The following is a 14,068-nucleotide window of genomic DNA, read 5'->3' on the forward strand; positions in this document are numbered from 1 at the left end:
AGTTTCTATGAGGTTCTTGAAAACCATGACAGCCATTCTTTAAACTAGTTCTAGCTGCTTCACACTGCATGGAAGTAGTACTTATCTAACACGGTGAGTTGCTAAATAAAAACCAATTTGACCTTGCAGTTGGTAACTGGACCTTGTTCAAAGAAGTTCACCTAGAAATGCTAAAACACATTTCAAAGTTTCTCATTTAGACAGCTTTGTAATGATTTTCTTTTCCTCGGGTACTTTTTGGCACAGAAATGTTTTTCTTCTTTCTTATTAGAACATAAAGATACAAAAGACATTGCTTTACAAGATGTGAGCGTTTATGAGCACATTTTAATTGGATTTGGTATTGCTTGAGATACTAATTACTGTTACAGCCAGACACTAAATAGTGTTAGAGCTTTTGACTGATTTTTCAGTGATTAAAGGGAAAAAATCAACATGTTTCTCATGATTTATTCTTGTTTTAGAAAAAAAGGTGAAGAATAGTTCAAACACATTTCAACAGTTCTTAAAACGTTGAAAATTTCACACAAGGAGAACAGAAGGTAGCTCTGCAATAGGTCTTAAATTTTATTTCATTCTTGGATCTTCACTTGAGAAATAGTTAAGGCATAATCTAAATCTGAAAGCAGTAAGGGCAGGAAAATCATAATACATTTGGGGGTTTTATGTGTTGTCTTTACTTTTGTTATTGTTTCTGTCATAATCAGTGACATGAATCATGAGAAGCACGGTGATGCTGTATGCAACTTTCAGGTCTCTGGCAGACACAGTTCTGTGGAGGTGATTTTTGGCAGCATCCACATTATTATGGGGCAGTGAGTGTCTTTAGACCTGGCTGCACTGCACGGCTGCACTAATCTGCTGTAAACAGTAGGATTTAAATGGGCCATTAAAAGGCATTTCTGTGATAGTGCACCACCATCAAAAGAAAATATTTTGATGGTGTTCAGTGCTGTCCTTGCTGGGCAAATTAAAATTCTTGTCTAGAGATCAAGAGGTGTAGCTTAGATTAATATCTTAGAGAAGGAAGAACATATTATCATCTTCCACAGTCTAATGCCTTTATCTGAGCCAGCAGTTCATGATGCTGTGAACTGCTAAATCCAAGTGACCTTTCCCAGTGATATTCACAGCAACTGGCAAGAATAACAAGTACACACACAAGGCTGCTGTGAAACTCTCCCTTCCTCCCTGTTTATATTATTGCTTCGTTATGTTTAAAGGTTTCTTGCAAACAGTGGCTGCCACCACTATTGCCCCAGTAACCATCTGATGACTGATACCTCACCACTGGATGCAATTTCTCTGGAGCTGAAAAGACAGAAAAAAGGCTCTTTGCCCTATTATGGGAAGATGCCCCTTTTCATATTCCTCTGGGATAAGTTCATATTGTATTGCCACAGTGGGCACACTCTATTAATACTTTATAAAGTCATTCCCTGGGAAGATGTTTTGACAGAATTTCATTCTGCAACTGCTGGTTTAGTTTCAGTTGTATTAATTCATTTCTCTGGGTTCTGGTCCATGTGTTTTTTGCTGGATCCATAATAATCAGAGATAATCTTGAGAACAATTGCCACTGAATCAGCAAGTCTGCTCTTAGATAAAATCATATAGCTTCTCAAAACCCTCTATCCTTGGCTGAAATTGATTCATATGAATTAGTGGTATTTTTTTTTTTTGTACAGTGAATATTGCTTGTATTTAGCTTCTCTGCTTATTTAGATGGAAAAGTGAATTAACAGTGTGATTTTTTAAAATGGGATTAGGTATTCCAGTTTGGTGAATGCTGATATCTATTTCATTCATGCTCCACTTACGCTCTTTGCAGGATGAAGCAATTCAGAAATGCTTTATTAATATGACACTGCTTCCGTGCCAGTGTTTGGCAATATCATCAGTGATTACTTGGTCTGTCTGGCTTTTATAGGAATTTACATAAAGCAGAAAACTTTATTATTACACTAACCTGAGTAAATTCAATTATTTTGATATTTGTAATATTGTTTCTGTGCAGGCTTTCTAAACAAAGAGTCTGATATTCTCATGGTTTTAGAGCTAAGATGTCTTGTGAAAATTAAAACCTTGCTAGATGACTTTTGTTATTAATTTATAGAGACTGTTATTAAAACAATTTCAGCAGGTGATAAGCCAGCAGTAACACAAAACACTTGCCAGTTGTTAGGCTCAAGCCTTCTGAATTGTGTAGCTACTCCGGTCGCATCTGAAGGAGTGGTGACCACAAAGATGTATTTTCCTCCAAGCATTCTGCCAAATTGTCTGTGGGTTTGATTGCTGTGTCTTACTGCTCTTTCCATGGGAAAGCCTGACAGCTGGAGAGTGGAACCTGATGTAATCTGTGCAGTCACAAAGCTGTGATCTCCTGATAAGGCACCAAAAGTGTATGAAATTAACCCTGAGCCCAAGCACTGCTCTTGGTGCTTGCCTGACTATGCCAATCCAGTAGCTTATCCAGTATTTCCCCCTGGAACTGAGAGATGGCTTTGTAATCCGAGTTGTGAATTGGCAGTCTGGCATTCAGGCTCAGAAGGAAAAGCCATCATCATTGCTTTCTCTTCCTGGTTTGCCATCACAAATGTATTAAAGTCAAAGTGCTAAAAGTGCAGCCTGTTGATACTGGTGCAGTAATATCTTACTATGGGATGTTATAATGTAGGGACTTTTATTCACAGACATAAGCAAAGTAGTGGTAAAAATTCCATTTTCCATTCCAGTCTGTCTGACTTTTTGACCATTAGTGAGCTATAAGAATCAAAAATTTGGAATAACTTCCAGTTCTCACTCTCTTTTTCATCCTATAACTATACTGAAAAAAATTACCTGTGTTTCAAGGTCCAAACTTGAGGGAAAAAGTTACCACAAGATAGTGTTTTGTTTTTTGAAGAAAAACCCCAATACAATCCATTGAACTTCAATAGCATTTTACTTCTTTCAATATATCTTTGATGATGGTATTTTCATACATCCTCTCTCCATTTCTGAACTAAAATGTGTAGGGGTAAACCACTAAAAGTATGGGTCAGTGCTTATTCTGAATTTAGACTTTTGAAATTCCATAATGTGTTGAATTTAATAGAATTTTTGGTTTAGCTAGTGTAATATTTTGGGAAAAAATGCACAGATGAATATGTAAGTTTCACTAATCTGTATTTTTAGTCCTTCAAGACAGGATTTTACCTGCAACTATTTAAAATTTGAATGTTGTCCATTTGTGCATTGTTGTAAGCTGCACACTTCTGAAAATGCAGCAAATCCTTATGAGAAACATTTTCTCAAGCTTGCCCAAGGAGTTAGAATAATGGCTGCAGCTGAAGGAGACACTCATGTGTTTAATAGATATGATATTTTGGTATAATTCTGAGGGTATGTGCCAGACTCTAAAGCCACATGAAATGTAATGCTCTTATTTTTGTTAACTCCTGCAATTCCCAGTAAACTTCTCTGTACTTTTAATGAAGGTGATAATTTATATGTCAGTATCTTTCAGACAAAAAGTATTCTCTGGGGTGTGCTGAACTTGAAAGAAATCTTCCCTGCTCTGTGCTGACAGACTTTTCTATTCATCAAGACAGTCTGACAGGGGTGACCCATCAGAACAAGAACTGGTCACATTCACTTTTTGCTGAATATCTCATAGAGTGTCATTTCAGTCAAGCTGGGACAAATCCCTTAGGAAATAAAGAAAGCTACCATAAAAATCTGTATGGGAATAATTTTTTATTTTGATACTGAGTTGGTTCTGAGATCATCTGACCTTGTTTCAGAATTTGTCACTTGTTTGAGAAGTGTCATATTGTTAATCCCTCATGTTCTGAAATGGGGGCAAAGTTGGAAATGCAGGAGTCCTGCTCAGTCAGTCCCTGGCAGCAGCTGCAGGTGGTGGCTGGAATAGTGGTGGTAGGGATGGCAGGGTGTGTTGGGTGGTCAATATCAACAGTGTCTGAGCTCAGTTAGGCTGAATTCAGACTCCATTGAGGGAAAGGGAATATGGAACTTTAAAACAGGTGATTTTTGAGCAAAGTGTTTGTTTATATTGAAGTTTCAAATAGTAAAAATCCTATGACTCTCAAGCATACATTGCTTTTTGGTTTGCTTCCTCCCCCACTCTGGTACCAGCTGTTTATTTTAATTTTCTTTTTTTTCTTTGGTCTGTTGACCTTGTTAACACTAAATAAAGCCTTTCTAACTGTTTTTGAAATTTTTGAAAAATTATTCAGAGGAAAGGAGACTGGAGCCTAAAAACCTTTGGTTTCCCCTTAAAAAGGGAAACACCTTTATGTGTTATCATTGATCTAGTAAGAAGTCATTAAGCTTTCAAGTATCCCTTATCTACATAACATATTTTAGAAATAAATGCCTTGTTGGTAAATTGCAATTAGACTGTGCTGTTTTTAAATTGACTGACAGAAACTTGCTCTGTATTAAAGGTAGAGATAAATGAAGGCAAACAGACTGCATTAATGGCAGTTCAGGGTTTTGTGCAAGGTATTTTTTCTGTGAAAACCTACTTTGGACTATGAGCAAGATCCACAGATTTTGTCAGTGGCATTGACTGTATTGTGGGTTTGTTAATTTAAGCCAGGTGAGGTGGCTGTGTTTGGCCCTGGGGTGGAATGCAAGACACTGGATGGAATCCAAGTGTCCAGGGCTGCTGCTGTCTGTCCTACTGAGCTCTAAATTGGAGATAAGAGCAGGGATGAAGGCAGGAAAGTTCTGGCACAATGACAAAACTGGGACTGAAAGTGTGCATCTACCTCAATGAAGACACCAAGCAGTAAGTGTGTCTTTTCTGGATGAATCAGATATTGTAAAGAATTTAATAAAAGTTGATAGCATAAGCAGAAGTATGAGCTGAGTCCAATATAAAAGTAATGATCAGTTAAAACTGCTTCCATGTCGAATGACAGTGAAATGTGAAGTGCATGATTTAGCTTTATGTTCACACAGAGTGCATAGCTGTACCCTGGAGAGGTACAAACCTGGCTGGAATTCCAAGGTGATAGACCACGGAAAGCCTGCAGGATGTGAGTTGGGAAGAAGGGTGGCCTGTGTGCTGGCTCTTTAATAACTGCATTAATAGTTACTTTAGTTTGAATTCTTTCTTAATTTCTTCTTAGTTCATTTCAAGAACTAAGAAATTATTTTCTTAGTTTCTTCACAGGACACTAAGAAACTTGGTGTCATGATTAGGATACTCACTTGCTACTGGAAATGGACAGTTGTATTAGCACAGCTGTTCCCAGGCTGTGGCAAGGGCTTTATCCTTACAGAATTTCAGTTTGGTTTGGGAGTTTGAATATGAATTGAGAGTAAGGTGTCAAATGCAGGAAGCTTTTCTGGGAATTTGCTAAAATAGCAGATTAAGAAAAGGTTTGATGAATTTTGCTGTGGTGGAATTGACCTTTTTACTTAGGTGGGTAGCTGAGTAGTCTAAGCACCAGTGGCAGTCTGCACACTGCATGCTTCCAATGATCCAACACCACGGAATCGGGGGAAAAGAAATCATGCCAAAGTACCTGAGTCTGTTCCCAAAACCCTCACAGATCTGCAGTGGAAACCAGCCATGATGGGGGCAGAGGAAATGAAAAGCGCTTCAGTAATAGAAATTTAATTACCTTGAATTTTCCTCATAAACAGATCAGAAGTAGACCACACCTCAGTGTACATACTGGTCTCCAAATATCTTTATATAGCAAATATTTTAATTCTTTTTATTCCCAGGGAATTGTAAATTATCAGACTATTTTTTTCCTTTGTGAAAATATTGAGAGGTAGGCTTTAGAACTTGGGGACTTTCTGCTCTTTAATACTAATTAAATGCTCTGTTTCATCACACATATCCTGAATTATTTAGATTGCACATTTAGGTATCTTTAGATATATAGTACTCATGTATTAATTTGTTAGGAACTTTTTTTTTTTTAAATTTGCTTGTAAATCGCAGTATACACCCACAATTATGAATATATGTACATCTAAATGAGTCAGGCAAAGTTGTCTTCATGTAGTAATAAAAGCTATTCAATTCCATTCCATATTCTGATCTATAACATGAGATTGATTCATCTGTACCATATTCTATGCTTAGTATTATCCCTGTGACTAAATAAGTTATCAGATTTTTAATTATCTGCAATATTATGTGAGTTAGGAAAGATGCTCCTCAGCATATAGAACTACTGCAGTCCTCAATCAATAAGTCATTCCATATATGATGATGTGAATAGTTTTATTTCTGTAAAGAGTTTAAATTCTGTTTCGGCTGTTCATTTTACTGTACATTTGCCTAAGCTTTTTTCTTTCAAATTTGAACTTCTAATTTAAGTTTCTTAAGTGCCCCACCCCAGTTTTCCTTCAGAGTATGTTTGAAATATGATCAATCTCAACTGCGTATGCTGGTAAAAATTCGCTGCAGATAAATCAAAGTCTGGGTTTGCAAAGGAGAATAGTATTCTGTTATCAAATAAATCACACAGTTTATGAGTCTTTTTACTATACTGCCAGAAGTTATTTACTGAGTGATCATGAGACACAGATGGTATTTCACTGATAGACACCTGAACAGGTCAAATACTTCAATGCGTAACTACAGCACAAACAAGAACATGTGAATGCCAAATCTAATATTTCTTTGGTATTTCTTACATAAATAGAGCTGTTTATATTTGCTTCAAGATTAATACTTCTTGGTATTTATATAGATTATAACTGAATATGCAGTTGCACTTGCATTCAGAAGAGTTCCACAAATGTTTTGTTATGAAGCCAGTCGGGGTCACTGTTGGTTTGATGCTGACTGTCGTGAATGGCTCTTCTCCCTTTTCAGGGTTTGCACAAGGAAGCGCAAAGGAAGGCACTGAACAGCTGGATAACACTCAAACCCATTTGTTAATAAACACCCCAATACTGCTGTCAGGGATGTTGTTGAAATGAAGTCTCATGATTCAGCAAAACCTCCTCCATGCTAAGTACAAAAATAAACATCTTAGGTGAGTACATAAAGTTGCAATATTTCTCTTAAGATATCATGGAAATTAGTTACCATTGGAGTTTCATATCCATGACTTCAGTAACCACAGCTGTGATGGATTTGAGTAATTCAGTGACTGTTACATCCAAGTTTTCATTCATTGTCACACTGTTCAGGGTGCTGTCACCCTGCTTGGTTTATTTTCAGTCTAGTAAGATGATATAAATTCCTATCTACATAAGAGAGGGTTCACAGGTGGCTTGAAAAGGATGTGTGTTTTCCTTTGGTGATGGAGCAGAAAGACTCATTACTTCAAAGTGACAGAGGCAGAAATTAAAGTAGTCTAGATCAGCAATGATGATACTCGTGGCCTGGAAGATTTTCAGCTGCATGCTGGAGGTCAGATCCACAAAGGACTAAAATAATCCCATTAATTTAAGGAAATGCTGCGAGAGGGCAAAGAACCATTTTAGACCACTCTGCTTTGACTTGCTTTGTACTTACTGCTGTTTAAGACACAAACTAGTATGTTTTATAAACATTTTTTGATGCTCACTTAAAATAATCTGCAGAACCCTGCAAAACTATACCATGACTTACTAGCAGCAATGTATCTTGGTTCACATTTATGTAAAGAAATATTTCAGTTTGTGCCAATTTGCCATAAATGGATGAAACAAAAGAATAATGCTTAGCAATAAAGCAGAATGAAATGGATTTATGAACCTTTGCTAGTAAATTTTAGGATAACTCCTCTGAGTTTCTCATGAATAGCACTCAGTGAAGTATATGCAAATAGTCAATATTTCTGGTGAGGCAGGCATGTTTACTGATCTAGATCTTTGTAGATTTTGACAAACTGTCCCTAAAAGAATAAAAATAAAAATGTAAGAATCCTCCAATAAATGCATCCGTTTTTTAAGCATGAATTGCTTAGCTTTCACATTTCAGAGCAACTCTTAATTTGAAACTGTTGTTTTATTATGCAGCATACAGAAATACTAAAAATTGATCACATTCAGAAGGAACATTTGTTTGGTACTGGCGATTTTGATATGTTTGAAAAGCTAATGAACTGGGAAGTGTTGACTTTATGTTCAAAATGGTTTTTGAGTACCCTGTCATGTAAAAACAACTTTAATTTTATATTACTTCCACTGCTTCCCAAAGAAGCCAAAATATTCTTACAGAGCCATTTCTCAGGATATTCAGCATACCAGGAAACAGATCATCTTATTACTGGCGAAGAAAACCAGTGGGTTTTCTTCTATTATTTATAGAGCATTTAATATAATGCAAAGAGTGATCACTTCTTTCAAAAGGCCATTTTATCAGGCATTTAATATCCAATACATGTCTGTACTAGGAAAATGTGATTATTTTAACCTAAACATGTTTGTGATACATTCATATATTTATATTTTAACTGTTATTAAATAACCAATAAGGCAGAGAAAGAAATACTCTGACCTAGCACTGTGTGTGCAAAAATGCTATTTCAGCCTCAGAACTGAGACTGGAGTATTTCCTGATGCTTGGTCCTATGAATTGCTAGAGGATGTGAACATGGATGTGTAATCTATTCAAATAGATATCGCAATGGGGCTTGTCTTCAGGAGTGGCAGCACTTCAGCTCTGAAACAGATGCTTACAGACTAATGCTATTCCACTTCAGGTATTCCTGAGAGTACTCCTCAAGCAATTATAAACCCAGTTTCAAATAATAACCAGAAGGTTTCTATTTTTACCTTTTTCAACATTATTTTGATCACATAATGCAGCATAGACTAGACTAGACGCTAATTGCAAGTACTTACCTGACTTTCCATGGAGCTCCTTATCATCTAATCATCAGCTAAAACCTTTTCTCCCTGGGCATCTGGTCCCAAGAGTGATCAAACCTTTGGATTTCCTGACTCAAAATACAGCCAATTCATTTCTAGGCTGTCTGCTCTGTTAATAAACCACCAGGACAGACATTATTTCATTCTTCATGGATGAAGGAGCAGACTGAACTGCAAGGCAAGAGATGAATGAGGAATGGAGAACAGAACTAGAACAGACAATCCTGGCAGTATGCCGCAGAAAAGAGTGATCTGTCAGAAAGGATGCTGTTAGAGTGGACTTGTAGTGGAAAAGTTTTTAAAAATGTTCTTCTTCTCACAGAAATCAAGTTATATTCAAAATGTTGGTTGGATCTATGTCAAGTAGACTTTGCAAGCCAGTTCTGTCTCTGACCTGCAGGATTCCCACAAAAGAAGCATTCCCCATTTTATTTTCACAGAGTCCACTGTAATTAGACAACTTGCTTTTACTTTTCATCTGCTCCATATTACTTAATGTGTCTGATTTTCTCTATGTATTTTTCTCTTTGTACTTGTACTGATTACCAGCATTTTCTTTCATTCATGTAGCAGCAATTTAATCTGCCCATTCCTAAGGACAACCACACAAATTTCAAAGAAGCAATCCAAGCAGGCTACACAGTACAAGTACCAGATTGATTGGAATATTTCAGTCTAGCATGTCAGGAAAATGTGGTGGCTAGCAGTACCTTAAAATGAAGTAACAGAGAATAATGAATGAACTATGACTCAATGAATTCTAGAAGAAAAAAAAGTTGAAGCTTGAGAGGTAATGCAGTGATGCTCAAATGTCATATGTGTCATAAAACTGCTGAAAAATGAGAAGCTTAGAGATGAAGCTCTAAAAAAAAATCTGTAAGACAATAGTTTAGGTTACTTTTCTGACTCTTCATTCATTGGAAGAGGAGGAGACGAGTAAGAAATTACATTTGTCATAAGAAATGTAAACATAAGCCTACAGTTTTCTTAAAAAACCCAAAACACAAACGGTGTGTGGGTGTGAATTACTGAGACAGGTTTTGTATTTAATTTACGCAGTAATTACAGCTGACAGGTCCCTCTTCTCATTTACTTCCTGGATGGTTCTCCTTTGTGTCTCCTTATCTGCTTCTCTCTTTCCAGAAAATTTCAAATTTTGAGGTAAATAGAGACAATAAGCAAGAATCCTGCTGCAGAATTAAGCATCATTAGGTGTGATTGTTGCAGCAGCTTCACGCCGAAGATTCCAGTTAGCATTGTATAAATGTTGAATGATAATCAAGGTCAGGTATAGACTGTCAGGACTAGAGCTGTAATAAATGCAGAGGATCAGAAAATTGCTTCATAACAAAAAGATATATGGCCTTGTTCCAAACCCAAATTCATACCACCAGCTAATTAGAAGAAGGTATTTCAAGAGCATTTGCAATATGCCACAATTATTGAATGCAAAGTGACATGTTTGCAATGATCTCATTATTTTTCTGTGTATTCAGATTTGATAATATACACACTTCTCTGTAAACGTCTATACTACTTCTAAACTTTCCTGTTTTTTTTTTTTTCTCTAAAAGTTTGCAGTTTTTCTGTGTTGGACAATTTTTTTTTCTTATATAGTGAAAACTTTTTTGTGGAAACAGAGGATGCTGAGCCACAAGGGCCACAAAAGATGGAACTTTGGTCAAGACAAGCAAATTCTGACCTGCTGAATGTAATTTCTTAACAAGTTGTGGGTCTTTCTGTGTCTGAAGCATTGTGTGGGTGGTAGGAAGATGAACCGTATCTACATCTGGAAAAGTTAATTTACCAGACACAGTGAACTTGATGGAATTAGTCTGAAGTGAGGGAAAACCATTGCAAATAGTTTTAAGTCCAGGCATCAGTAATGCAATGACTGGAAAATATCTTAAGTGGAAATATAAAAAGCACATTGGAGACGGAAGTTGCTTTTTCAAACAGATTAAGAATTGAATTCTCAGTTATTGGTGTGAGTTTAATGTTACAACTCCTGATAGTCTAAGTCTCAGGGACATCAAACCAGTTTCTCAGAGCTTTGCCACTTACAGAACATGCAGCAGGTACCAAGGTGAATAAATTCTACCTGATTACAAATTTACTGTGGCAAAAGAGGAAGGGTATCTCAACAAAGCGAAATGGAGCTCTTTTTGAAGGTTCTTTGTACATTTTCCTCTCTAATTTCTCCACAAAATTCATTTTAATTTGCATGTCTGATGATCACATGTATCTAGAATAGTTATCCACAGGCTACAAACAGAAAGTAGAAGGTACCCTCAGCTGACAGGAGGAACACTGCTGTGCCAACCCCTTAACTTCCTCTGCTAACTTGTGCATTAGAGGGAAAATGAGTGTAAATTTACTCCACTGACACTGTTGAATGAGCTGAGTCTTCGTGCAAAGAATCATGAGCCAGCATTCAAGTTATGCTCAAGGTCAATTCATTTACATTTGCTAATTAAAAAAAGGCATATTGAAATGCTGTGAATCTTGAGGAGGATGTATGAAAGCTCATTTATCAGGCTATTATGACGAATATTTTAAGCTATTAATGACTTTCCTTCAGACATGCTCATGCACTCGCCCTTCATATCCTCTAAAATTTCTCTACCTTGTAAGTGTGACTCTCTTATGAAAAACACTGCTTAAAATTCCATGGTCAACATGTGGATATTCAGTTCGCTGGTGTTCCCATAGGAATCTTTAGATATAATGCATCATTATTTAATCTCTTACATAAGCTTAGGTTAGGTGGTCCAAGTGTTTCTTTTTAGTATTTTATTCAGTTAACCATATTCTTCAAAGATTTAGGCACAAAAGGAATAATGTCTTCTTTTTCCTTTTCTTTTTTACAAGGATACATGATGGAATATGGGTCTGAAGTACTTAAATTTTCTGCACCTTTTCCTTTTAAAATCTCCTCCACTACTGAGACATAGGAGCTATGTGGGGAAAGGAATCACAATTTGCACTTATAGCAAACTTAAAGTCCTCTGAAAGTGAGTGGATATTAGCTCTTTCCCTAAACTTTGAAATCTCAGTGGTTATACTGCTCATCATTACTGTGTTCTTTTAAAAGAAATAGGTTATTAGAATATGTTAATATTTTGTGGGTTCACAGATGGCAAAGGAATGTCTCAGCTGGAGTCCAGAATGTCCATTTTTCTTGAGCAATCTGTATGGCTTGACTTCAGGGACTCTCTTACCTCACTAGAAGCATCAGTTTCCTGTGCCAAGGACTTCCCTGAACCATGATGAGAAAAATTTAATTCTCATCCTCAAGAAAATGATTTCTGAAAATCCTTTGCTGAGTTGTTGGGACGAAACTGAGTTTTGAGTTTAGAGCCCTAATGGGGACAGAATGGCATTTAAAATGTGATAAGGGCAAGTCCATTTATGCTGATAGTTATCTTTCTCCCAGGAACAAAAGTCATCATTTTTCACAAGTCTGGCCATCAGCCCTGACCTGCCAGAGCCAGCAGCCTCTTGTAGCTGCCTCTGGAACCAAGCACTGGCATCTCACAGTCAGGAGGAGAGCAGTGGAAGGGATGAGGAGAGCAGTGGAAGGGATGAGCAGGTCACCACACTTATCTCCTTTCCACATGGTGTTCACTCTCTTCATATGTATGGGAAGAGCATTGGCTCAGGTTTGGGAGTCTTTCCCTTTAACTCACAACCATCTCTGGATATGCAGAGTTTTAGTCGTGCTGATGATTTTAAAGGGATATTTACAGTGGTCTTTTAAAACTCCTGGTCAGGTTACTCAGCTGTTCAACTGAAGCTTGTCCCAGACACAGCTTGCTTTCTTTGCAACAAATTCTGCAAACATTAAATGTTATATTTGTCACTAAGGAATCCCTTTACTGCAGAGTTTGCATTATGCCAACACACTGGCAGCCAATATAGCACCATGGGTAGCCAAGGCAAGAACAGAAAGACGATTTTCAGAAAAAGCAATGAATCTCAGGACCTTGCATCTAGCATTTGGCTTTGGAATAAAAGTTGACTTACCTTGAAGAGACAGGGGTGAACTCTAGGAAAGCTGAAGCAAATTGGCAAAAAGCTAATGCATCCGTAATCCATTTTTGATGAAATGACTTATCAGTGTCTCAACAACTGTAGTGGTGTTAGGACTTGTTCCCCCCTCTAAATTGTGCAGAGGTGATTTCTCTCTTAATGATCTAAAAATTACTTGCTCTGAATAATTATGACTGCTGCCTGTGGAATTCTGGGGTGGTCCAGTTTCAGTTTCCACATAAAGGGTGATGCACCCCAATTTAATCTGCACCATTTCAGTGCTGCTAAGGAGATGGTTAATAAAGAGTTCCAGAAAAACTGGAAGTATTTGGAATATCACAGGTGGATTTTGAGTCAGCAACACCCCACTGAAAGTGTTAATGGATACATTTCAATCAGTTTTAAAACATTTACTGATCAGATGGCTGCATCTTTGCTAGCTCTGTATATATATATATGCTAAATTGTTTAAATAAACTGTGAAGCTCAAGATTTCTGAGGATGTGTAGTCCTTATAATATTTACAGTATACCTAGAAATATTTCTGCCTGAACACTATTAAACAATGCTGTCTGTGTCATTCCTTTTTCTCCTCCATGGATAGCTCTGCTTGCAAACCAGTTTCAGCTGTGTGACAAAATATGAAAGCCTCAAAAACATTAAGAAGCACAGTTATGTCCCAGCAGCACCATGGGGTGCTAGAAAGTATTTACTTGATATGGCAGCAACCAAAAGACAGCAGGTGATGGATGTGAATTTTGCCAAGCCTGGCAGCTAACAAGTATGACTAGCAGCAGGTAATTTCTGTATAACTTCACAAAATGCACAGAAAATAGTAAAAGGTAAGTTGAATTTCCCATCCATGGAGATAAGCTTCAGCTGGTGTTCATGCATAACCAGAGAAGCTGTGTCTCACTCTGTGTGTCACTCACTTGTGGGGACTGAGAAAACATGAGTTTGGGATGTGGTTTCCCCACAACCCAGTTAAATATGCTGTCAGCCCCAGAACACTCCATGTTTTGTTTTGCAGCAGTATTTTCGTTATATTTTTCTGAGCTTTATCTCTCATGTTTTCCTTGAGACTCCTTTTTCTACCTGTGCTCCCCTTCACTGATATCTCATTTCACAGCTTCCCTCATCCTGTTAAGTTATGCTATTTGATGTTTTAAAAATACTCACAGTCCAACAAAAGGAAAAGTAG

The 14,068-nt window shown here is 37.1% G+C and overlaps 1 long non-coding RNA gene across 1 annotated transcript in view; it reads left to right on the forward strand.

Moving 5' to 3' along the window:
• LOC146432349 (uncharacterized) overlaps positions 1–14,068 on the forward strand; it is a 76,733-nt gene that overhangs the window by 61,789 nt on the left and 876 nt on the right. The window contains exons 4-6 of the long non-coding RNA XR_014854420.1: positions 6,848–7,010; positions 11,707–11,849; positions 13,472–13,709. This is a non-coding gene — a long non-coding RNA (uncharacterized LOC146432349). The remainder of the gene's footprint in view (positions 1–6,847; positions 7,011–11,706; positions 11,850–13,471; positions 13,710–14,068) is intronic.

This window comes from Lichenostomus cassidix, chromosome 11 (assembly GCF_008360975.1).
Source record: "Lichenostomus cassidix isolate B80296 chromosome 11, HeHo_3.0, whole genome shotgun sequence".
Taxonomy (NCBI): domain Eukaryota; kingdom Metazoa; phylum Chordata; class Aves; order Passeriformes; family Meliphagidae; genus Lichenostomus; species Lichenostomus cassidix.